Source organism: Erinaceus europaeus, chromosome 2, assembly GCF_950295315.1.
Source record: "Erinaceus europaeus chromosome 2, mEriEur2.1, whole genome shotgun sequence".
NCBI classification, from domain to species: Eukaryota; Metazoa; Chordata; class Mammalia; order Eulipotyphla; family Erinaceidae; genus Erinaceus; species Erinaceus europaeus.
In genome coordinates this window covers 29,939,584-29,966,652 of record NC_080163.1, presented here as the reverse complement: position 1 = coordinate 29,966,652, position 27,069 = coordinate 29,939,584, and the positions used below count along the sequence as shown (strand labels likewise).

General features: G+C 41.1%; 1 long non-coding RNA gene across 1 annotated transcript in view; it reads left to right on the top strand.

Annotated features, from left to right (window-relative positions):
* The first annotated feature begins 4,668 nt into the window (after positions 1-4,668).
* LOC132536919 (uncharacterized) overlaps positions 4,669-27,069 on the top strand; it is a 76,215-nt gene continuing 53,814 nt past the window's right edge. The window contains exons 1-2 of the long non-coding RNA XR_009548449.1: positions 4,669-4,988; positions 24,957-25,068. This is a non-coding gene — a long non-coding RNA (uncharacterized LOC132536919). The remainder of the gene's footprint in view (positions 4,989-24,956; positions 25,069-27,069) is intronic.

Below are 27,069 nucleotides of genomic sequence, written 5' to 3'. Positions count from 1 at the left end.
ATATGACACATTTTTTTGTAAAGAAAAACATAAAAAATATATGTACCCGTGGCTTTTCCAACAACCCAATAATTCCTTTACCTATCCTTTAGTCACTCTCTTGAGAGCTTGTTTGGAGGTTCTAGCAGGGGAGCGCAGCTACTCGTATACCCTCGACTGAAGACCGGTTTGTCTCTATTCAGGGAAGGCTGTCTGCATCTTTGGGAGGGACGCACATGAAGCAGTGAGGGAGGAAGGGGACACCCGCCTAGCCAGCCAGATCAGCCGAATCAACCCTGGCGATCAATGGGATGACAGATGTCGCAGCCAGATCGCCCTCATATCCTAGTCACTCTTTTAATAACATTCCTATGTGTGCTATCTCTTATGAAAAACAAATAAATAAAATAAAACAAACAAACAAAAACCCTTTACCGATCTTGCTAGCAGTTTTTGGCCCTTTTCAGCTCAGATCATGGTCTCTTTCACTTACCTATCCCCTCAATAAATACTATTTCTTTGCCACCTTCATCTGTTTCCCTCTGGAATTCTTTCCTAAGTAGGGAAGACAAGGAGTCCTAGTCCATCGAGGAGATGAGCAATTACAAATGTATCAGATAATTTTTGGAAATAGGACATACGTATGACCAAAAAAAAAAAAAAAAAATCGGTGGTCCGGGAGGTGGCACAGTGATAAAGCTTTGGACTCTGAAGCATGAGGTCCCGAGTTTGATCCCCAGCAGCACATGGGCCAGAGTGATGTCTGGTTCTTTCTCTCTCCTCCTACTTTCTCATAAATAAATAAAATCTTTAAAAAAAAAAATCTTCAAAGATCACCATAATGGTGGCACCAGTATCTAGATTTACATGTGCAAAATATAGACCATGTTAATTATGGTTTTTCCATCTGGATATTTAGAAAGATTGTCAATAGTATAATTTTGGGATGTGATGGACAATGAAACAAAAATTATGTGTATGTACATACATACATACATACATACACATCTCAAGATAAGAAGCCAAACAGCATCCATAGTATAAAATAATGACACATTTTTTAACTTAAAAAATTCTAGAACTCTATTTCAAGATCTAATTAAATAAGAGGTTTGCCCTTATCTGTATGTTCATAATAATTACAGGTTGTTTGCCTCTCACTTCTTCTTTTTAAAACTTTTTAATTATCTTTATTTATTTATTGGATAGAGAGAGGCAGAGAAAATCGAGAGGGAAGGGGAAGCTAGAGAGCATGAGAGACAGAGAGACACCTGCAGCCCTGCTTCACCACTTGTGAAGCTTTCCCCCTGCGGGTGGGGACGGGGGATCGAACCCATGTCCTTGCACATTGTTACATGCGCGCTCAACCAGGAGCACCACCAGTCGGCCCCTCTCTCACTTATTTTCCATGACATACCAAGATGTCGGACTCATCTGTGCTTTCTGATGGTCACATCTCTGACTCATACCAATGCACTTGGCCTTCATAATAATAATAATAATTATTATTTCATTTCTTTTTCCTGTGGAGTCAGGGTCTTCCTTATACAGGCACAATTTCACTGCTTCTTATTTGCCTAGGAAAACACACACATACACACACACAGAGAGAGAGAGAGAGAGAGATTAAGAAAGAGACATGCAGACAAAACACAGTACTAGAGCTTCCCCTGGCATCATGACATTGCCATGTGCATCAGGGGTATGTGCATCGTACGGCATGCCCCTTACCCAGAAAGCTATCTCTCTGGCCCTGGCCTTAATTAATTGTTTAAAACATTGAAAGTAGAATGTTGTGTTTAATGTGCTCATCCCTCTACCATGGAAAATAAGCACGGGCAGGGCCAGGTGGTGGCACACCTGGTTGAGTGCACACGTTATAATGTGCAAGGACCCAGGTTCGAGCCCCTGATCCCCATCTGCAGGAGGAAAGCTTCACAAGTGGTGAAGCATTCTTGCAAGTGTCTCTGTCTCTCCCTCTCTATCATCCCCTTCCCTCTCTATTTCTGACTATCTCTACCCAATAAATAAAATAAAGAGAATAAAAAAATTTTTTTAAAAAGAAGCAAGGGTCGGGTGATGGCGCACCAGGTTGAGCACATATGTTAAAATTCACAAGGACCTGGGTTTGAAACACCTGCAGGGGGAAAGCTTTTCAAGTGGTGAAGTAGTGCTGTAGGTATCTCTCTTTCTCCCTATCTCCCCCTTCCCTGTGTCTTTATCAAATAAAGACAACAATTAATATTTTATTTATTTTTTACTTCTTTTGGGGGGATTAATGTTTTACAGTGTGTCTCTATCACATAAGTAATAAAGATAATAATTAATATTTTATTAAAAAAAGAAAAGAGAAGAGAAGCACAGCTTGTCTTTAATCACACTTCCTGGATATGGCATTAAAGTCCATATGTGGTAGATGATGGACTGCCCTTCTACTCTGAGAATTTCCCACTGTGCCCACACTATTGGGTTCTTCTAAATTTTTTTTCTGCTTTGTGGTTCTACCCTGTCATTATGGTTTACTGTCCCAGAGCTGAATCCTGAGCAAAGAGGGGACTATCAGTCCCTCTTCCCCAGCAAGTGGACATGTTGATCTAGAAGTGTTTGAGGTAGTGAGCAGTCAACCTGAGGAGAAAAACCTCTGACTATGTTTGTGCCCTGGTTCTGCTCAGTCAACATCTGGCACCTTCCCTATCCTGCTTTCTAAGAGCCAGTACTCTTCCACAAGAGACTCACTCTGTTTTATGTTTCAACTCGCTGTCTCCTCTCTCCCTTCCTCCCTCTTTCCTTCCCTTCTTCCTTCTCTCTCTCTTGCCACCAAGCTCACCAGTGGAGCTTGGTACTTGGATGACAAATCCATCATTCCCAGTAGTCACTTATTTTCTTTCTGTTGATAGAGACAGAGAAAATCTGAAAGGGAAGGGAGAAATAAAAAAGGAGATACTTGCAGCACAGTTTCACTGCTCCTGAAGTTTTTCCACTCACTACCCAGCCCCCTACGTAATGTCTCTCTCTCTCTCTCTCTCTCTCTCTCTCTCCTTCTTTCCCTCCAGGGCCATCAGTGGGGCTTGGTGCCAGCACTACTAATCCACTTGGTGGTAATTTTTTTCCTTTTTTGTTTTTTTTTTTTAAGATATTTATTTATTTATTTATTTATTCCCTTTTGTTGCCCTTGTTTTATTGTTGTAGTTATTGTTGTCATCATTGTTGGATAGAACAGAGAGAAATGGAGAGAGGAGGGGAAGACAGAGAGGGGGAGAGAAAGACAGACACCTGCAGACCTGCTTCACCACTTGTGAAGTGACTCCCCTGTAGGTGGGGAGCCGGGGGCTCTAACCGCAAACGCTAGAAGAAGAACCTCCGCGATCCTTAGGCACACAGATCCTTGCGCTTTGCACCACGTGCGCTTAATCCGCTGCGCTACCGCCCGACTCCCCCCCCCCCCTTTTTTTATTAGATAGAACAGAGAGAAATTGAGAGTGGCAGAGAGAGATAGGGAGACAGACAGAGAAACACCTGCAGTCTTGCTTCAACTCTTGTGAAGTGATCCCCCTACCCCCACCCCCCACCCGCAGGTGGGGAGCTGTGGGCTCACCAGGATCATTGTGCAGGTACTTGTGCTTCACACTATGTGTAATTAACCCGGTGCGCTCCTCCCCACCCTGCCCGCCCCCTACTTAATCTCTCTTAAGAGCTTTTGCAGGGTCGGGTGGTGGCGCACCTGGTTGAGCGTGTGTATTATAATGCGCAAGGACCCGAGTTCAAGCCCCCGGTCCCCACCTGCAGGAGGAAAGCTTTATGAGTGGTGAAGCAGGGCTGCAGGTGTCTCTCTGTCTCTCTCCCTATCACCCCGTTCCCTCTTGATTTCTGGCTGTCTCTATCCAATAAATAAATATAATTTTTTTTTTAAAAAAAGAGCTTTTGCTCACTTGTAATGGGAGATGTCCCAAACTAACATAACACCACACACATCGTATATATCTCAATGTTAACATGGAATTTATGACATGGTAAAATGAAGATCATAGTGCTGTCTTTCTCCTACATTGTCCTTTCAGTACTCTAAAAAGCACAACTGAAGTGCTTCGGATTATTTGAAAGTACGTTAGAGAGTTAAAATATGACTTTAGTGACCTATAGCTGGTAAAATATAGGCCTTGAGAGCCTGAGGCACCATGTTTCATTTCCAGCACCACATATGCCAGGCAGGAGCTCTGGTATATGGTATGCTTTTCTCTCTTGTGTAATAAGTAAAATAAGTATCTAAAATTAATACTTAAGGAATGTGTGGGAAAATATGAGGTCTGTTAACTTAAACACTTTTTTTTTTTTTTTTTTTTTTTTTTTAGTAAAATGTGTCTGCTAGACTTCCTTTCAGAATTCCAGCTTCAGGGAGGCCTCAAGGCACAATGGCAGCACATCTGACTCCAGCGTGTCTGACTCCAGAATTCCAGCATCAATCAAGGGTTTATTTGTGATCTTTCCCTAAAAGGTATTCAATTTCTCACAAATAAAGGAGAGGCTTCTCTCTGGGCTAAATATCAGATATGATAATGTCCTTGAGGACTTTCTCAGGATATGAAAATCTCAAGTCATATTACAATAAGATTTCAAAATCATTTGAACAGCAGGAAACAGAGCAGAATTATCACCAGCACATGCAGACTATAATAACAGCCACAAAATACATATGCTGTCCTGTTTTACCACACTCACAGGATTGGATTATCTTGTCTCATAGGCCTGGTTCACTCTAGAGAGACTTAATAAGTCCTGGTGTGCATTGCGGGGGTTCGCAGCACAATTAAACTGGTAGTCACCAGCTTTCTCAGGTTCAGATGAAAGCAATAATTTTGGTTTTGTCAGGCATGCAGGGTGTGTTTTCATAGTAAGCACTTCTGGTTTCTCCTTCAGGATCTCTATCATGAAAAATAATTGTATGGTTTGTCTTGGCCATACCCCTTTCTTCTGGAAAAAGCAGTATCTGAACATCTCCATTGAGAGCACAGGTAAGCATCATGGAATTCGTCTGATATCCCCCCTTGTTTGTGTGTGTGTGTGTAAAAGAATGGATTTAGGGGACCAGGAGACAGCTTACCAGGTAGAGAATACACCTTACCATGCATGAGTCCCTGGGTTTGAGTCCCAATACCACATGCAAACACCATGGCTGATATCACAGGAGCTCTACAGATAGTGAAGAGGTGATTTAGCACCTCTCTTTTTCTTTTCTTTAGTTTTCCTTTCTTTTCTCTCATCTCCTCTCCTCTTTTCTCCTCTCCTCCCCTCCTGCCAGGCTAGCATGGGGGTGCCTCTTCCCGGGTGTGTACTCTCTGGCTTGGAGAGAACGCAACTGGAGCCAGCCTGGGCTGCTACTCACTCGGCGACAGGAGGGAGACAACTCAGGAACCAAACACGTGGCGCTAGGCAATGCAGTACCTTTACTGATCAGAGAGCCAAAGCTTTTAAAAGACAGACCTAGAAGTGGCAAGTCAGAAACGGAAATGGCTAGGAAAGGGGCGGAGAAAGACAAAATGGAGCTGGAAAGTTAGGAACTTCCTTGGCAATTGTTTTGAGGGTTTTAACTGGTAGGATTAATAATACTACCCTGCAGGCAGGGAGGGTCTTGAGGGTAGAAAGAACACCAGAACTCCATATGCCATCCCCTCCCCTGATAGCTTTCCCATTCTCTATCCCTCTGGGAGTATGGACCCAGGGTCATTATGGGGTGCAGAAGGTGGAAGGTCTGGCTTCTGTAATTGCTTCCCTGCTGAACATGGGCGTTGGCAGGTCAATCCGTACTCCCAGCCTATCTTTCTTTCCCTAGTGGGGCAGAGCTCTGGGGAGATGGGGCTCTAGGACACAATGGTGGGGTTGTCTGCCCAGCGAAGTCAGGTTGGCATCATGATAGCATTTGGAATCTGGTGGCTGAAAAAGAGTTAAGATATAAAGCAGGACAAATTGTTGACTAATCATGAACCTAGAGTCTGGAATATTGCAGGTGAAGATTTGGGGTCTCCATTTCGGAAAAAGCTAGTAAGTCTATTTTAGGTATATTCCACAGGACCCATGACTTTACTAGTTTTTGCTTGCTCCTGACATCTAATATGCAGTGACCTAAGTTATTCCCTGGGGGTGGTGGTGTCATAGGTGGAAAAAGGGCCAGAAATCTGGATCAGGGAAGAGCGTAGCTCCAAAATATGGGAAAATTATATAAATATAGTTGACTGTAAACACCATCGATTTGATCTGGGCCCCATAGACAACACAGGAGCCTGTGTAACTTCTGCATCCCTGTAGGTCTGAGCTCGCATTCCATAGTCATGGCTAGGAGCATTCCAGGCTTCAACACTTTCAGGACCCATCATCCTCGGGTAGTAGGCAGAGTATGCTATCCAACCTCTCTTAGGAGAATGGAACACTCCTCACCCTTGTTAATCCACATTGAGGGCAAGGTGCTATAGGGGCCCACCGAGGGGTCCATTATGTAGTTTCTTGTGGAGATGACCAGGGACAGTAGTGAGTGGGATCTATTAGAGGTCTAGGCCCCTCATGTCTGTGTGAGAATTCCAGGACTCCTTGACTAGGGCCCCAGGTGATGGGGTGGCTTGGTAGTGACTAAAGAGTCATCATTAAAGTATGCCATTCTCTTGCCCTTATTCAGATTTTGTAGTCCTTACTTTGTCTGACAAGGTTAGCTTTGGAGAGTGATTGAGGGATGTGCAATAGGAGGTAGGTGAGGAGGGTATCTAGGTCTAAGTAGAAACTATTTGATTAGGTACTTTATGGTGTCTTCTTAGGTCTTTTTTCTTGCTTGCTACATTTATTGACTTTTTTTTTTTAAAAAAAGAATGATCTGAAACTGAAGGAAGTGATGGGTAAGGTTAGATATTGTAATTTGGATGATAGTTCCAACGTGTATCTAACTAGAATATTCTTTTATTGATTTCTACCCTCGCTTGCCACTTAGTGTTCTTTATCCTTCAAATAATTGTTTATAAAAGAAGTTATCAAAACAATTCTTAGGCCTAGTATTTTATGAGACTGTCTTATAAAATCCCATCTTCCCTGATCTGAATGAGAATTTCAAGCATCTCCTGGTTAAATTCAGTGAGTGAGTCTTATTGTCAATCCAAAAGGTCAGTTCTCATCACACTGTGAGTCACTGCTTGAATCTTGTCTAATTTCATCTAGAAATGCACCACTGCTCATGAAACAGGTGAGGACCATGGGCTTGAGCCTGGTTTCTTGGCAGGAATCAATAAGCTAAAAAAAAAAAGGGGGGGTGGTGAATGCACATGTTACAAGGACCCAGGTTCAAGTCCCCAGTCCCCACCTGCAGGGGGAAAGCTTCACGAGTGGTGAAGCAGAGCTGCAGGTGTCTCTCTGTCTCTCTTCCTCTCTGTTCCCCCCTTCCCTCTTGATTTCTGGTTGTCTCTATCCAATAAATAAATGAAGATAATAAAAACATTAAAAATAAATTAAAATAAATTAAAACTTTAAAGTTCAGGATTTTGTGCTTAGATTTGTATGCACAGACTTAAAAGGAAGTTCCAGAAATGGTGAGGGGGATACAGGTGGGCTGGGAGGGCTTAGGAGAAGACCTCAGTTGAAAAGTAGAACCACTTGGACTGCAGAGAGTCAGACAAAGCCAACCATGCCCATCAGCACAGGGGTTTCCTAAATAGTTGCCACTCCCACACTTTTCAGTTGGGTGATGAGTCAAACCAAAACTGCCATCAAAACTGCTAGGCTTTTTCCCCTTGTTCTTTTTGCACTCAAGGCATACTAGGGAAAATAAAAAGACAATAATGACAAGAACCATTGCAGTAAAATCACGCATGTGAAGGAGTGCCTTGTTTATTGTGTTTGCAAATATCCACTCAAGAGTCATTTCAGCATCTCTCCCTCCCAGGAGTATGTGCAGGAAGACAGTGGTGGAAGGAGGACTGATTTAGGTGCTTGTCTACACACGCTTTCACCCATCCTGCTTCTGGAAATAACTCTTGATTTGGGACCAGATCTAATGGAATCTCACATAAGAAATTTTATTGTTTTCTTCTTAATAAGAAGACAAGAAAGAGTGGTCCGGGAAGTGGCGCAGTGGATAAAGCTTTGGACTCTTAAGCATGAGGTTCTGAGTTCAATCCCCAGTAGCACATGTACCAGAGTGATGTCTGGTTCTTTTTCTCTCTCTCCTCCTAGCTTTCTCATAAATAAATAAATAAATAAATAAACAAAATCTTTTTTAAAAAAAAGACAAGAAAGAAGAAATGAATGTAGCAAAAATAAATAATTATTAACTCAAGAGGTTAATGATTTTATGTAATATTGTGCTTAAAATTTTACCTCAGTTTTTGTCTTTTATTGTTGGTATGCTTCTAAAAACCCCTTCTGTTTCATTAGTTTAATCCCCCCTGCTTAACACTATTCTATTTACATAACCACTTCATTCTATTTACATAACCTCTGTTAACAAGCACCACCCTCCCTCCAGGGCATTGGTGGTTCAGTGGTAGAATTCTTGCCTGCTCCCCCCCCTCTCCTTGTCATACCCTGATTTTCACCAGTCACTTTTCTCTCCACCCTCTCTGCATTGCATCCTGTTCCCACCCTACTGGGCTAGTATATTTATAAGGACAAGATTGTTTGTAGTTATTAGTTTTAGCTTAGCTTGGTATAGATTGTGCTGCGTCCTGCATGAATAAAGAGATACTGCGTACAACCCAGCCATGAGTCCCTGTTCGTCTGTTACCCACCCGTGAAGCCAGCCCGGCGAAAACAACATTTTATTTATTAATTTTTATTGTTACTAGAGTTATCACTAGGGCTCAGTGCCTGCATGATGAATTCACTGCTTCCAGTGCCCCCCTTTTTATTTTTATAGAAACAGAAAAATTAAGAGAGTAAGGGAAGGGAGCAAGAAAGAGAGGCACTGCTTCACTGCTTCTGGAGTTCCTGCAAAGGAACATCAACCCTGGTAACCTGTGCTCTCTACTGAGTATGCCAGCGTGGGGCCTCTTACCTTAATAATTAAAGCAATGAGTGGAGGAAACAACTGGCTATCTGCAGTTAAAAACAAGACAGAGGGCAGAGGAGATAGCATAATGGTTTGCAAACAGACTCTGATGTCTGAAACTCTGAGGTCTCAGGCTAAATCACCTATACCACCATAAGCAAGAGCTGAGCAGTGCCCTGATTAAAAAAAAAAAAAAGAGCTCAGATCCACAGGGATGCAGACGTCACATAGGCTCGTAAGCTGAATATGGGCCCCAGATCAGATCAAATCAATGGGGTTTACAGTCAACAATATTTATACCCCTTTCCTATATTAGGGAGCTACTCTCTTCCCTGATCCAGTTTCCTGGCCTTTTTTCCAACCATGACATCATGGCTGGAGAGGTTGTGGGGAAAAAAGAAACCCTCTGCACTGCTGGTGGGAATGTAAATTGGACCTTTGCACTTTATAACATATGAGCTCAAGCACTGTGTGCTACCACCCAGCCCCAAAGCAGCCCTTTTAAAAGAATAGCAATGAAGATGTAAATATCTCTTGCCCTTTAATCAAGTGATTAACAGCTGGAAGAGAACTAAGTGATCAGCCATTCTAACCCTGGTATTTTATAAAATAAATGCAGGTGTAGAGAGGTTAAGAGGTCCCTAAGATTAAGTCAAGCTCAGATTTGAGTTGAGGCTTCTCCCCCTCTTAGGAATTCATTTCTTGAGGGTCAACAAGATAGCACACTTGGAAAGTACACTTTCTTTGTCAAGGTCACAACCTAGATTTCAATCCAGCTACTACCACACTGAAGGAATCTTCAGTTCTGTAGTAGTTTTCTTGCTTTGTCTCTGTCTTTCTATGTGGAAAAAAAAATTTGTGGAATGGCAAAGTCTCGGTGATGACAAAAAACAGACACACACACACAACTAATTATTTCTTTAAAAAAAATAACAAGCGGGGTCGGGCGGTAGCACAGCTGGTTAAGCACATGTGGCGCAGGGGCGGAAGAATCCCTGTTCAAGCCCCTGGCTCCCCACCTGCAGGGGAGTCGTTTCACAGGCAGTGAAGCAGGTCTGCAGGTGTCTTTCTTTCTCTCCCCTTCTCTGTCTTCCCTTCCTCTCTCCATTTCTCTCTGTCCTATCCAACAACGATAAACAACAACAGTAATAACCACAACAAGGCTACAACAACAAGGGCAAGGAAGGGGGAAAAATGGCCTCCTGGAGAAGTGGATTCATGGTGCATGCACTGAGCCCCAGCAATAACCCTGGAGGCAAAAAAAAAAAAAAAAAAAAAGCAAGCAACTTTCCAACACAAATATAAGTAAAAACCTCTCCTACTCCCAAGATCAGACTATTTCATACTATTATGTTAACTCTTACAAAGAATACTAGTAATGGGCTGGATGGTGGCGCATCTGGTTGAGCACACATGTTACAATGTCCAAGGACCCTAGTTTGAGCCCCTGGGCCCCACCTGCTTTGCAAGTGGTGAAGCACTGTTGCAGGTGTCTCTGTCCCTTTTCCTCTCCATTGCCCTATTCCCTCTCGATTTCTGGCTGTCTCTATCCAATAAATAAATAAAGATAAGTAAAAAAAAAGACTAAAAGACCAATTAAAGGCTGAATGACACCTACAAAAATAATTTTTAAAAGAATACTAGAAATGTTTTAGTCTTCAATTTTTTTATTAGTGATTTAATAATGGGTTATAAGATTGAACTATATCCATCTCTAAAATTCTGTGACCACCCTCCCTCACTAGTATGTATTTACATTTATAGTAACCTAGAAAGTTTCCAGATACTGGAAGCCAGTTCCTGAGAAATGAGTTCAGGAAACCACAGGAAAAATCAAATCTGTTAACACTATGACTTTGGACTTAGAACCTCCAGAATGGAGAGAAAATAACTTTTTGTTGTTATTGTTGTTTAAACTACCCAGTTTGCTATACTTTTATGACAATTCTAGCAAATTAATACACTGTGTATCTCAGAAATTTTTACCCCTGAGAATATAGCTATAAGAATTGAAAATAGATGACCATGGCCGGGGAGACAACATAATGGTTTCAAAAAAATCCTTCAAGTTTAAGGCTATGAGACCCCAGGTTCAACCACCAGTAACATCATAAACCAGAGCTGAGTAATGTGTGCTGGTTAAGAAAAGAGATAGAGGGAGTCGGGCGGTAGTGCAGCGGGTTAAGTGCAGGATGCCCAAAGCGCAAGGACCAGCATAAGTATCCCGGTACCAGCCCACCCCCCACCTGCAGGGGAGTTGCTTCACAAGCGGTAAAGCAGGTCAGCAGGTGTTTATCTTCCTCTCCCCCTTTCTGTCTTCTTCTCCTCTCTCCATTTCTCTCTGTCCTATCCAACAACGACAACAATAATAACTACAACAATAAAACAACAAGGGCAACAAAAGGGAAAATAAATAAATATAAAAAAAGAAAAGAAGAGAGAGAAAGGAAGAAAGAGAGAGAAAGAGGAGAGAGAGAGCAGGGGTAGATACCATAATGGTTATGCAAACAGACTCTCATGCCTGAGGCTCTGAAGTCCCAGGTTCAGTCCCCTGCACCACCATAAGCCAGAGCTGAACAGTGCTCTGGTGAAAGGAAAGAAAGAAAGAAAGAAAGAAAGAAAGAAAGAAAGAAAGAAAGAAAGAGGAAAACATATGACCATATGAAAATACATGGGTGCTCATAGTAGCATTATTCAGACTAATCAAATGTTCATAAATTGCTTAGTAGATAAACTTTTGCACAGTCATACAATGAGTGACCAGATTTGAACCCACAGCCACCACACAGGAACAGCCATACTGGGAAATGTTATGAGAGATGGGACAGTTCTATCTTGCTTTCTCTCTCTTTGTCTCTCACCTTTTATCTACTAAAAAAAAAAAAAAACAAGTTTGCCTAGAGCAGAAGAATAGTGCAGGCCTGGAGCTCCAATAACCCAAGTGAAAAAACTAAAAAAGGAGGAGAAGGAGACAAAATCAGCGTGAACTGACATCATGTGCTGCCTTATGCAGAATTCTGTGGGATTTCTGCCAACGGCACCTAATCTGAATTTAATCACAAGGAAACACCAGGCAAGACAAAGTGAAGAGCACTCTACAAAATAAGTGACCAGAGTTCTTCAAAAACATTATGTAATAATAAAAAAACTATTTCATAATAATAAAAAACAAGACCAAAAACATGTAATAATTAAATGCATTATATAATCTAGAATTTTTTTTCTTGCTGTAAGGACATGACTTAGATAATTGAAGAAATCTGAATATCTACAGATTAATTCCACATTGTTGATAAAGAAGGACTTTATAGGTTCCAAAATAGCTCACCTGGATAGTGTGTCTGGTTTTTGCCATGTATGTGAATCAGGTTCAATCCCAGTTCCCACTATACTGGAGGAAGTTTTGGTGCTGTGATCTCTCTACTGATCTGAAAAAAGTCAGCTCAAATCAATGAAATAAAAACAACAAGCCAATCAAGAATAGCCTTAGTTTTTAGGGAATGTGTGTATAGAGGTAAAGGGACATCAAATGTGAAACTTATTCTCAAAGAGTTCAGGGAAAAATGTGCATCTGTGCATAATTGCAGAGAAAATAAGGGTAGAAGAATTATGATAAAACATGGGCATTTATAAAATATAGAGTGATATTTATAAAAGTGTGATATTTATAAAATATCACACTTGAGAATTCTGTGGGCATGCTATTACTACAATTATTTTGTAATTCTGATTTATACCAAAATAAACACTTTTGAAAAAGAATGCAAGAAACTAATCTTTTTTTATATATTTATTTTATTTATTTATTCCCTTTTGTTGCCCTTGTTGTTTTATTGTTGTAGTTATTATTGTTGGATAGGACAGAGAGAAATGGAGAGAGGAGGGGAAGACAGAGAGGATGAGAGAAAGATAGACACCTGCAGACCTGCTTCACCGCCTGTGAAGCGACTCCCCTGCAGGTGGGGAGCCGGAGTTCGAACCGGGATCCTTATGCCGGTCCTTGTGCTTTGCGGCACCTGCGCTTAACTCTCTGCACTACAGCCCAACTCCCCGCAAGAAACTAATCTTAAACCTATGGGACTACATCAAATTACAAAGCTTCTGCACAGCTAAAGAAACCACTACCCAAACCAAGAGACCCCTCACAGAATTGGAGAAGAGCTTTGTGTGCCATACATCAGACAAGAGTTTAGTAACCAACATATATAAAGAGCTTGCCAAACTCAACAACAAGAAAACAAATAACCCAATCCAAAAATAGGGAGAAGACATGAACAGAATATTCACCACAGACGAGATCCAAAAGGCTGAGAAACACATGAAAAAATGCTCCAAGTCTTTGATTGTCAGAGAAATGCAGATAAAGACAACAATGAGATACCACTTCACTCCTGTGAGAATGTCATACATCAGAAAAGGTTGTGGGGCCAAAGGAAGTCTCCTGCACTACTGGTGGGAATGTCAACTGGTCCAACCTCTGTGGAGAACAGTCTGGAGAACTCTCACAAGGCTAGAAATGGACCTGTCTTATGATCCTGCAATTCCTTTCCTGGGGATATATCCTAAGGAACCCAACACACCCACCCAAAAAGATCTGTGTACACATATGTTCTTAGTGGCATAATTTGGAGTAGCCAAAACCTGGAAGCATCCCAGGTGTCCAACAACAGATGAGTGGCTGAGCAGGTTGTGGTATATATACCTTGAAAAATCCATGTTAAGTGAAATAAATCAGAAACAGAAGGATGAATATGGGATGAACTCACTTTCAGGCAGAAGTTGAAAAACAAGATTAGAAGAGAAAACACAAGTGGACTCTGAACAGGAATTGGTATATTACACCAAAGTAAAAGACTCTGGGGTGGGGGTGTGGGAGAATACAGGTCCAATAAGGATGACAGAGGACCTAGTGGGGGTTCTATTGTTATATGGAAAACTGAGAAATGCTATGCATGTACAAACTATTGTATTTACTGCTGAATATAAAACATTAATTCCCCAATAAAGAAATTATAAAAAAAAAAAGAACTACAAAAAAACATTCAAGAAACTGAGCCTTATGGTGCTAGAATACAAATCCATGTTCATGGAAACCTGTGCACTTAACCAGGTGTGCCATCACCCAGTCCCCAATTAGTCACTTTTTGTAATTAATAGTAGGTTACAGGATTGTAAGATTACAGAATAAAGTGTCACACCACCAATGTCCTGTATCCCTACCCTCCCACTTCCCAGTGATAATAACCATAGTTCTCACAAAGTCTTAGAGACTGTTTGCTTCTTTTTTGTTTGTTTATTTGTTTGTTTGTTTTGGAAGTTCTTGTGTATCAGTTCTCTAGATTCCACATGAGTGAAACCATTCAGTAGTTGTCTTTCATCTCTTTACTAATTTCAATAAGCATAATCACCTTCAATTCCATTCATTTTGTCTCCAAAGACACAATCATCTTTTTGGTTGCAGAGTAGTATTCCATGGAGTACATATCCCGTAACTTCTTTAGCTAGTCATCTATCAATGGGCATTTAGGCTGCTCCTACTCTTTGGTTATTGTGAATAATGCAGCTATAAGCATAGTGATTCACTGTCCCTTTGAATTAGTGTTTGAGTTTCTGTTGGATAATTGCCTAAGCATGGTATCATTGGATCATAAGGTAGTTTCATTTTATTTAAGGACTCTACACAGCCTTCCAAAGGGGCAGTGCTAGTTTGCATTCCCACCAGTAGGCTAGCAGACTTTTTTCTCTACAACTTCTCCATCCCCACCCATTTCCTGTTTTGTTGATGTAGGCCATTCTCTCAGAGGTGAGGTGGAATCTCAGATATATGAGATTCCACAGATATATGAAGAAATATACACACAGATATATGAAGAAATGCTTGCTTCACTTCACTTATCATTAGAGAAATGTAAAAGAAAACTACACCACCCTCTCTATGTCCCATCCTGTTTCCTCCCTACTTGGCGAGTATATATACTGCTGCTCTTCTGTTTTAACACACTTGGGACTGCCTTCCAGCTCTGAGAGTCCCAGGATCTCTCTCCTACAACACTAGCTCGGCATGAGTTCCTGATCCCTCTCCCATGCAGCATCCTAGGTTGGCTCCAGTTGAGTTCTCTCCAACCCAGAGAGCACTTGCTCGGGAAGAAGCACCCTCAGGCTATCCCGGCAGGTTGGCATCATGCTGGCATCTGGAACTTGAACAAAGCCAAATGAATTGTTGAACAATTATGGACCTAAAGGTTGGAATAGTGCAGATGAAATGTTGGGGGGTACTCACTGTAGACTATTGTGTACTTTTGCTTTCAGGTATATATTTTGCCCTAGTTTATGGATACGTGTGAACATATGCTCTATCTCATGGGACCTGGTCTATATCTAGGTTTGGGGACTTTTTTATTTCTTTATTGGGGAATTAATGTTTTACATTCAACAGTAAATACAATAATTTGTACCTGCATAACAGTCCCCAGTTTTCCATATAACAATAGAACCCCCACTAGGTCCTCTGTCATCCTTCTTGGACCTGTATTCTCCCCACCCCAGAGTCTTTTACTTTGGTGCGATACACCAATTCTATTTCATGTTCTACTTTTTTTTTTCTTCTGATCTTGTTTTTCAACTTCTGCCTGAGAGTGAGATCATCCCATATTCATCCTTCTGTTTCTGACTTATTTCACATAACATGAATTTTTCAAGGTCCATCCAAGATAGGCTGAAAACAGTGAAGTCACCACTTTTTACTGCTGAGTAGTATTCCATTGTGTATATATACCACAACTTGCTCAGCCACTCAGGTTGTTGGACACCTGGGTTGCTTCTAGGTTTTGGCTATTACAAATTGTGCCGCCAAGAACATATGTGTACACAGATCTTTTTGGATGGATTTGTTGGGTTCCTTAGGATATATCCCCAGGAGGGGAATTGCAGGGTCATAGGGTAGGTCCATTTCTAGCCTTCTGAGAGTTCTCCAGACTGTTCTCCACAGAGGTTGGACCAATTGACATTCCCACCAGAAGTGTAGGAGGGTTCCTTTGACCCCACGCCCTCCCCAGCATTTGCTGCTATTACCTTTTCTGATGTATGACATTCTCACAGGAGTGAAGTGGTATCTCATTGTTGTCTTTATTTGCATTTCTCTGACAATCAGACTTAGAGCATTTTTTCATGTGTTTCTCGGCCTTTTAGATCTCTTCTGTGGTGAATATTCTGTCCATGTCCTCCCCCCATTTTTGGATGGGGTTATTTGTTGTCTTGTTGTTGAGTCTGGCAAGCTCTTTATATATGTTGGTTATTAAACTCTTGTCTGATGTATGGCATGTAAAGATCTTCTCCCATTCTGTGAGGGGTCTCTTGGTTTGGGTAGTGGTTTCTTTAGCTGTGCAGAAGCTTTTTAATTTGATGTAGTCCCATAGGCTTATACTTGCCTTAGTCTTCTTTGTAACTGGATTAGTTTCATGGAAGATGTCTTTAAAATGTATGCGGAAAAGAGTTCTGCCAATATTTTCCTCTAAGTATCTGATAGTTTCTGGTCTAACATCCAAGTCCTTGATCCACTTGGAATTTACTTTTGTATTTGGTGAAGTACAGTGGTTCAGTTTTATTCTTCTGCATGTTTCAACCCATTTTCTCCAACACCATTTGTTGAAGAGTGTTGTAGAGCCAGATGTTGTAGTGCGCGGGCCGCAGAGAAGAGAGAGAGAGGGTCCAGAGCGAAGAGGAAACACAAATCTTTATTCGCGCTGGCACCTCAGAGTTGGGTGTTAGAGAAGCAGGTTGGGCCACGTGGAGGTAGAGAAAATGGCCGCCTCATGCAGTAACCTTTTCTGCGTCTGAACACCAGAGTGGAGCGCCGGCAAGAGAGCGAGGTGCGGAAAACGAAGGGTTTTTATAGGAGTAGCTTTCGTGAGAATGGGAAGGGGGAGGAGTAACCATAGCACTCTAGGATAGGATGATAACTCTCGTGAGAATGGGAGGGGGGAGGAGTAACCAGAGCACTCCAGGATAGGATGATAACTCTCATGAGAATGGGAGGGGGGAGGAGTAACCAGAGCACTCCAGATATCGCGGGGATATAGACAATGTCCTGAGGGCACAACATGGCTGAACAGGCACTCCGAGAATGTCCCAACTCTCCAGGGAACTAGCAGTAGCCTGAGGGGACAACATGGCAGATGTGACTGCATTGGCACAATTTCCCAGCAGAAGAGACTCTGCTTTCCTCATTTAATAGTCTGGGGCTCCTTTGTCAAAGATTAGATGTCCATAGGTGTAAGAGTTATTTTAATTTGCACTCTAAACCTTCCCATACCCAAATGGGAGTGCTATACTACTTAAGCAGCACCTTTCATTACTTGGCAAGTGCATGATGAAAAGAATGCCAGCAGGACATGCCAAAACCTTACAAGTATGAGGTAGCGTAGATACTTAATACTGCCAAATTGAATTGATATACTTCCATAATGAGCAATGGGATCTTACTTATTTCTCAGTCATTTGAAAGGAAGTAAAATTGCCTCTTCCCAAAACTCAAACAGAAGTCCAATCTATAAAAAACAGATGTACTACTTCATCTTCTGTCCTAAAACAAAAGTGTAATCTGAGAACTATGTCAATTTGATTGTGTTGGTGTTGCATTTATAGAAAAATCCTTCAGAGCTAGTGAACTAGCTTACTGGCAAAGTCCATTGCTTTGTCATTTGTACAGCTCAGGTTTGGGCCAGGCCCCCACTACACTGAAAGAAGCTTCTGTATTGTGGTCTCTATCACTCTCTAAACAGATATTTGTATAATTTTCCTGGGTCAAGAAATGGGACTGATTCTTCAAATAGTGAAGCTGTACTGTGAGGACCATTCCAGTTAATGTCCAATGAAATGAAAATATACTTGTTTTTGTTTGTTTGTTGTTTTATTTTCTTTGGTTTATTTTATTTTATTTTTTGCACCTGCAGACCTGGTTCACTGCCTGTGAAGCAACTCCCCTGCAGGTGGGGAGCCAGGGACTTGAACCGGGATCCTTAATGCTAGCCCTAGCTTTGGTGTTTTAATCAGGGCACTGCTCAGCTCTAGTTTATGGTTGTTCCAGGAATTCAGCCTGGCACTTCAGAGCCTCAGATAAAAGAGTCTGTTGAATAAACACTATGCTATCTCTAGGGACCTCCATAAAATGAAAGTCGAGAAGAATATTAGATAGATTTCACATTTCTAAACATTTGGAATTCTTTAGCTACTTAATCAAATCCACTTGGATTCTCAGTCTAAGGATATTTAGGAGAATTACCCAAAAGAAAAAGAACAACAACAGAAACATTTTATTTCAGGTATGGACTTAGTGGCAATCTCAATTCATCAAAATTATTCTTTTATTTTTATTTTTTAAATTTTTATTCATAAAAAGGAAACATTGACTAAACCATAGGATAAGAGGGGTACAACTCCACATAATTCCCACCACCAGAATTTTGTATCCATCCCCTCCCCTGATAACTTTCTTATTCTTTATCCCTCTGGGAGTATGAACCCAAGGTCATTGTGGGATGCAGAAGGTGAAGGTCTGGTTTCTGTAATTGCTTCCCTGCTGAACATGGTCATTGACAGGTCAATCCGTACTCCCAGCCTGTCTCTCTCTTTCCCTAGTGGGGAAGGGCTCTGGGGAAGCAGAGCTCCAGGACACATTGGTGGGGTTGTCTGTCCAGGGAAGTCTGGTCAGCAACGTGCTAGCATCTGGAACCTGGTGGCTGAAAATAAAGTTAACATACAAAGCCAAACAAATTGTTGAACTATCATGGACCTAAAGGCTGGAATAGTGCAGATGAAGAATTGGGGGTGAGGGGGTCTCTGTTTTGTAGGTAGCTAGTAGGCATATTTTAGCTATATTCCAAAGGGTCTATGGCTATATTAGGTTTTTTTTTTCTTTTTCTTTTTTCCCCTGAGCCTGAAATCTGATATGTAGGTGGATCTAAGTTATTGTCTGGGGAGATGATGTCATGGCTGGAAAAAAGGACCAGAAAGCTGGATCGGGGAAGAGAGTAGCTCCCTAATATGGGAAAGGGGTATAAATATTGTTGACTGTAATCCCCATCGATTTGATGTGATCTGGGGTCCATATTCAACTTAGGAGCCTATCTACAAGCATCCCTTGTAGATCTGAGCTCACATTCTATAGTTATAAGTAGGAACATTCCAAGCTGCCCCCAATATTGACCCATCTTTCTCAGATGTAGCATACAGTATGCTGTCTATCCTCCCTTTGGAGGATGGAACATTCTCTACCATTGTTGATCCAAGTTGAGGGCATGGTCCAATGGTTGTTTTTTTTTTTTTTTAAGTGTTGAACACCTATCTTGGGGAATTGTGGAAAGGTCCTCTCAAGATGACATCGACAATCAATATTTCCTCAGTAGTTTGACACTGAAGTTAGTTGATTAAAAAAAAAAATCTAGTGTTGATTCCAAACAGCAGAGATAATCTTTCTTGTTCTATGGAAATCTAGAGTGCCCAGAAAGAAGAAAAAAATTTCAGTTCCAGGGACCTTTTTCAGTGTTGAGTTTTATATAAAAATGTAATTCGGGAGTCTGGCGGTAGTGCAGCGGTTAAGCACAGATGGTGCCAAGTACAAGAGCTGGTGTAAGGATCCTGGTTTGAGCCCCCAGCTCCCCACCTGTAGGGGAGTCGCTTCATAGGCGGTGAAGCAGGTCTGCAGGTGACTATCTTTTTCTTCCCCCTCTCTATCTTCCCCATCTCTCTACATTCCTCTCTGTTCTATCCAACAATGATGACATCAGTAACAACAACAATAATGACTACAACAGTAAAACAAGGGCAACAAAAAGGGAATAAATAAATAAATATAAAAAGTATTTTAAAAATATATAGTTCACTTAGCAACATGAGAGAGGAGAAAGGACTAGAGCATCATTCTGTCACATGAAATACTGGGAGTCAAACTTGGGAGCTACTGAGATACCTCCCAGTGCCATACACATCATAATACTGAGTGCATAATACTGAGTGCAAGGAGCCCAGTTTGAACCCCGGCTCCCCACCTGCAGAGGGGACATTTCACAGGCAGTGAAGCAGGTCTAAAGGTGTCTGTCTTTCTTTCTTCCTCTCTATCTCCCCCTCCTCTCTCAGTTTCTTTCTGTCCTATCGAATATAATAGGAAAAATGGCTTCCAGGAGCAGTGGATTCGTAGTACTGGCACTGAGCTTCAGGGAAAGGATAGGTCTGACGGCATGACGTCTGCACCTATTCACCCTGCTCAGCCTACCTCAGCAGCTGCTGGTAGGTAGGAAGGACCACCAGTGGTCACAGCTATTATTCCACAGACTCTTTTTTTATTTTTTAAGATTTTTTTATAACTTTTTTTTTTAGATTTTATTTATTAATGAGAAACATAGGAGGAGAGAGAAAGAGCTAGACATCACTCTGGTACATGTGAGCTGGGGATTGAACTCAGAGTCTCATGCTTGAGAGTCCAGTGCTTTATCCACTGTGCCACCTCCTGGACCACCCAAAGACTCTTCTTAAACTGTGAGTGCAAATACGGTTCACAGAAAAAAACATTGTTTCTAAAAAGATGCACATGGAGTCCGGCGGCAGTACAGCGGTTAAGCGCACATGGCACAAAGTGCAAGGACCAGCTTAAGGATCCCGGTTCGAGCCCCTGGCTCCCCACCTGTAGGGGAGTCACAGGCAGTGAAGCAGGTCTGCAGGTGTCTACCTTTCTCTCCCCTTCTCTGTCTTCCCCTCCTTTCTCCATTTCTCTGTCCTATCCAACAACAATGACATCAACAACAATAATAACTGTAACAACAATGAAAACAACAAGGGCAACAAAAAGTAAATAAATAAATATGTTAAAAAACGATGCACATGCTTTTTAGGGTTGGGGAGATAACATAGTGGTTGTACAGAAAAAGACTTTATTATTTTAAAAAAAATTTTTTTTAATATTTATTTTATTTATTTATTCCCTTTTGTTGCCCTTGTTGTTTTATTGTTGTAGCTATTATTGTTGTTGTTGGATAGGACAGAGAGAGAAATGGAGAGAGGGAGGGGAAGACAGAGAGGAGGAGAGAAAGATAGACACCTGCAGACCTGCTTCACCGCCTGTGAAGCGACTCCCCTGCAGGTGGGGAGCCGGAGTTCGAACCGGGATCCTTATGCTGGTCCTTGTGCTTTGCGGCACCTGCGCTTAGCCCGCTGCACTACAGCCCGACTCCCAAGACTTTAGTATTTAGAGACTGTGTATCTAAGGTTCAACCCCAAGCACCACCAGAACCAGAGGGGAGCAGCGCTCTGGTGAAACACACAAAACCAAAAACCAACTTTTCAAACTTGCACAACCAAAGGATAATTTTATTCAGAGGTTAAATAAAATTGCTTTGGCTTTATTTCTTTAATTTTGTGGCACTGGGGGATGAATGTAGAGCCCTAGGCATGCATGTCTGATAACCCCAAGTGACCTCTCCAACCCAATTTCTTACTCTCTCCTTTTTCTTTAAACTATTATATTTTATTATTTTAAAAGTGTTGTTTTTATTTATTTAGGGTAGGTACAGAGAGACATTGAGAGATGAGAGGAAGAGACAAAGAGAGATACCTGCATCACTGCTTCATCACTCATGAAGCTTCCCCCATGAAGCTGGAGGCCAGGGGATTTAAAAAAAAAAAATGCCAGAAACAAGGCCAAGTTGGTGGTAGTCCAGCAATAGAACACTCGTCTTTCAGAATGAGGCCCTGAATTCAGTCTTAGGCGTGCAAAGCAAGAAGAAGGAAAAAAGCAAATAGAACTTTGCAAATTGCAGAAAATCCCTTGATCTCTCTTTCTCATTAAACAAAATTCCAGAAACAGAAAGGAAATTACTACAAAGCATGGAGGAAATCTAGTACTCCAATAAATAGGTCTCCCAGAACTAACTTATCACTGGAATGCATATCCCATTAGGGATGATATCTCAGTAATGTGCTTAGCACCACTCTGGCTGGAATCTTACTAGCCATAAACATTTTAGAAATACACATCTAAGCCAACCTCAGCCAGGAGCCAAGACAATACAGTAATCCTCTTGGACAGCTGAGAGGGTAAAGCTGCGTCAGAGATGAGTAGTACTGAATTTCATGGCTCAACCAACCACCTGACAAGACTAGGCAAAGGGCTTTGTGGCACAGGTGTTTGGGTTGCACCTGCATGTGGCTCAAAGACTTTTCGATCCAATTTCTGTTACTATAACTGCACTCACCTCTGAATACACTTAATATTTGTCATGTGAATGAATATCCTAAATTCACATGGAATGCTGAAATAAAATCACGTGCCTTTCTTTGTAAATGTGATTTTAACTTTCTCCTGGGTTTCATTACATTCATTCAATAAACATCTATGGATGCTTCCTGAGTGTTCAGGTTTTCCTTGTGTATTAGACAAAGAAAGGAGAGACCAGCCAACGTTTGTCCTGTTCGATTTCCTTCCGAGTGAACAAATTCCCCAGAGTCAGCAGTTCAGTTTTTTTTTTTTTTTTTTTTTGGTGGCATCTACCAGCTGTAAGAAAACAAAAGTGTCAGGGGTCGGGCGGTGGCGCAGTGGGTTAAGCGCATGTGGCGCTAAGCGCAAGGACCGGCATAAGAATCCCGGTTTGAGCCCCCGACTCCCCACTTGCAGGGAAGTCGCTTCACAAGTGGTGAAGCAGATCTGCAGGTGTCTATCTTTCTCTCCCCCTCTCTGTCTTCTCTCCTCTCTCCATTTCTCTCTGTCCTATCCAACAACGAACAACATCAACGATGGCAATAATAATAACCACAACGAGGCGGCAACAAAAGGTGGGAAAAAAATGGCCTCCAGGAGTGGTGGATTCATGGTGCAGGCACCGAGCCCAGCAATAACCCTGGAGGGGGGAAAAAAAAAAGAAAAAGAAAAAAGAAAACAAAAGTGTCATAGCAAACTGGTGACAGATGGTAGTAATGGCTTGGACTCAGGGAGGGAAAAAAATAAACCAAGTTCATGTACCAACAGTATAAACATATCAAATGACTTTAGCTAGTTACACAATGTTGAAAGTATGTAATTGTATAAATGTTGTTTAATGTGTGAGGTAGTATAGAAGTGTATGCTTTTAATGAAAGCATAACTCAGATAAACTCTTGGTGTTGCCAAAATACTAACAGATTTGACCACTGAAATACAGGTATTATGAAATAGATTAACACCCTTTAGTCTCTCTCTACCTCTAGTTTAGCTGCCAGCATGCTTTCTGCCACAAATGAAGAAAGCCCAACCCACAGTGGTCTGAGCATGAGAGGTTTTATTGGTAAGATTGGTTTCAGGATGACCAATGCAGAGTCTCAGATGAGCTAGTCAGAGCTCTCTCAGACCTCTCACTCTCCTGGACATATTCTTAATCTATGCACGTGGACTTTTTCTACAGAACAGCAAATATATTATTATTATTATTGTTATTTCCAGAAGAATCATTGCTGAAGGCTTGGTGTTGGCAGCCATTTTTGCCCATTTTTTTTCCACCTTCCTTTCTTTCTATTTTTATCTTTGGTCAGACAGAGAGAAATTGAGAGGGGATATGGAGATACAGAAGGAGAGAGAAAGACATCTGCAAACCTGCTTCACCTCTCATGAATTGTCCCCCCCCTGGCAGGTAGGGAGTAGAAGCTTGAACCTGGGTCCTTGTGTATGGGAAGGTGTGTATTCAACCAGGTGTGCCACTGTCTTGACCTTTATTTTATTTTTTTAATAAAAATATTGCTTAACTCTGGCTTATGATGGTATGGGGGATTGAGCCTGGGAACTTGAAGACTCAGGCATAAAAATCTTCTTGTATAACCATTATACTATCTCTCCCACAGGATAGTAAAGTTATAGAATAGTATCCCCCAGTTATGCGGTGTGCCTTCATAATACAAAAAAAAAAAAAAAAAAGCAACTGGAATGGTTAAAAAAAAAAACTGGAATGGTAAAACCTCAGGAAGCATTTTTATTGATGTGCTGTGAGTTGCATGTCCTTCCCTACATTAAAAGCAGCTGACTGAGATGTTAGGAATATACAGAACTTTTTGTGTTCTGACTTAGAAACCCCACCCAAATCTCCTAATTGCTTTGATATGAGAGGGAACTGACTCCAAAAGTCAAAAAACTGACTCCTCCACTCCAAAAGTCATGCATACATTTCTGAAAGTCACTGCTTATGATTCCAGCAGCACACTTTATTTTTCATTTGTCTTGGTGTTATCAAAGATCTATTTATTTTATGAGAGGAGAGAGAAAGAGAGAGAAGCTTACAGAGCCGAGCCAGAAACCTCATGCGTGTGAAGTCCTGCACTCTTATCACTTCCTTGTCCACATAACCCTCAACTTTAAATCTGCCAGTAGTTTAATTGAGCTATGTTCTGTGTTTGAGTGCTAGGATTCCATTTCTAGTTTGGTGATTCTCAAACATGTAACTTGCAACAAAAATGCCTGTGTTAAAACAGATTACTGGAACCAAACCTAGAGTTTCTGATTTAGTTACTAAATCTTTCTCCAAGAGACTGAGATGCTGTTCTGCTATTCTGGGGACCACACTTTGAGAACTACTATTCTAGGATTTTGTTTTTTCGATTTTCAAAGAAACTCTTATCCAAAGGAGCACAATTGATATTCTTCTTCTCCTCCTCTTCCTTCTCTCTCTCTCCAATTTTTTTTTTAAATAAAGACAGCAGCAGAAAAAGAGTGAGAGCCCACCACACTGAAATTCCCTTCAGTATGTTAGCAGGCCTTGAACCTGTATCATAAACATGACAAAGCAGTAAAGCAGGGCACTATGCAAGGGAGCTATTTCACTTGCCCTACTTAGCCCTGATATATTTCAAAGGAAAAAAGCTTTTTACTCTTCTAATCTACGTGATTTTTTTCTTTTCTTTCTTTCTTTCTTTCTTTCTTTCTTTCTTTTTTTTTTTTTTCCACCAGAGCACTTCTCAGTTTTGGCTGAATGTGGTGCTGGAAATTGAACCTGAAACCTTGGAACCTCAGGCATGAAGGTCTTTTGCATAACAAGTATACTATTTTCCCAGCAAATCAGGTATGTCACTGTCCTGGACCTACTTTATTATTTTTATAATAACTTTGCTTAGCTCTGGCTTATGGTGAGGGGAGGGGGGATTGAACCCACTAATCTGATGCTGATTGACATGGTGACCTTGTCCAAGTTCCTTAACCACTCTGCTAACTTTTTCTTGTATAAGATGCAAATAATGGTCCTTCTGTCATATGGTAAGTAATTAGATCTCATATGGTATGCATTCATATGTGTAATATGTCAAAAATAGTTCCTGGCACATAGTATATCAAATATAGGTGTTTATAAGAGAGGGGAAAAATAGATCGAATGTCTCAAACTTTTTGTTGCATAGACCATAGCTCTGAGTATATGTTCCTTCAGTCTAAGCACTTAAGACTTCAAATCAGTAATCAGATTGAATTTTAACAGTAGGCTCAAGTTGTTAATACATTTCTAATAATGACTTGTTCTTTGAAATATTAAATTTCTTAAAAGCTTATACCAGGAAGAACAAAAGCAACTGGTGGTGTTCCTTTATAAGATACAGCTATAAGTAAATAGCACAAAAGGACATAAATTATGGCAAGGTCTTGTATGCTACAGTAAATCCTAACAATGGGATTTTCAAAGTTAACCCAATTGGTAAATGATTTGATTATAACTATAACTTATCTATTGTTTTCTTAAACCCCAAGAAAGCAGGAACTTTCCCCTTTCTTTATAAAGCCCATAGTTCTCCCAGTCCTGAAACCTAACAGTGGTGGTGGTGGGGAGTTGCTTTAGTAATAGATCTAAAGCAAAACACCCTATATTCATTTCAAATACTAGAGAGGTAATCGGCATTGACTCCTGGTGAATTTGTTTTGTAAAGTCAAAGTAGATGGATTGTAGATATTTGCCATTTCTGTTTTTGGTTCTCCACTGGCAACTTCCTTTTCTACAGTACGTTTGTATAAATATTGCTGGGATGTGAGATCTCAGGAGAAAAACCCGGCAGTTGTTTTTCTTTCCCCTTTAAGTATCCACTCAAACCTGGTTAACTGGAGACCTCTTAGTTCTCAGTCAGAGTTAGGGTAGCTCAAAGAAGCGGGAATGACTAGAATTCAGTCTGGTGGCAACCTTGTTGGCAGTGTTCAGGATGTGCAGGAGGCAGTAGAAACACAAACTTGACTTCTTTTGGGGTGTTATTTTGATTGTAGCCTGACCATCCAGTAATCTCAGGGGGAGAATGCCCAGATCAAGTGATAAAGAAATTACCACACACCAGCCAAAGGAACTGCAACAGAGGAACTTGATAATATGCCTGAAAAGGCTTAACAAATGTTCATATCCTTGCCTCAGCAGTTAGCTTCTGGGAATTCAGCCTAAGAAAATAATCAGGGCTCAACAAAAAGATTTGTGTGTAAAGGGAAGAAAGTGTGCACCTGGTCACAATGCACAAAAAACAGTCTCTCTTTCAAGTAGGAAATTGCTTTCTTTTAAATTTCCCTCCTCTCTCTCCTCCCTCTACTCTTTTACTTTTCTTAAAATTGTTTCTTTTTTAGCAACAAAAACAATAAAATATCTAGGAGTAAACCTAACCAAAGAAGTGAAAGACTTGTATACTGAAAATTATGAGTCACTACTCAAAGAAATTGAAAAAGACACAAAGAAGTGGAAAGATATTCCGTGTTCATGGGTTGGAAGAATTAACATAATCAAAATGAATATATTACCCAGAGCCATCTACAAATTGAATGCTATCCCCATCAAGATCCCAAGCACATTTTTTAGGAGAATAGAAAAAATGCTACAAATGTTTATCTGGAACCCGAAAAGACCTAGAATTGCCAAAACAATCTTGAGAAAAAAGAACAGAACCAGAGGCATCACACTCCCAGATCTCAAACTGTATTATAGGGCCATTGTCATCAAAACTGCTTGGTACTGGAACATGAACAGACACACTGACCAGTGGAATAGAATTGAGAGCCCAGAAATGAGGCCCCACACGTATGGACATCTAATCTTTGACAAAGGGGC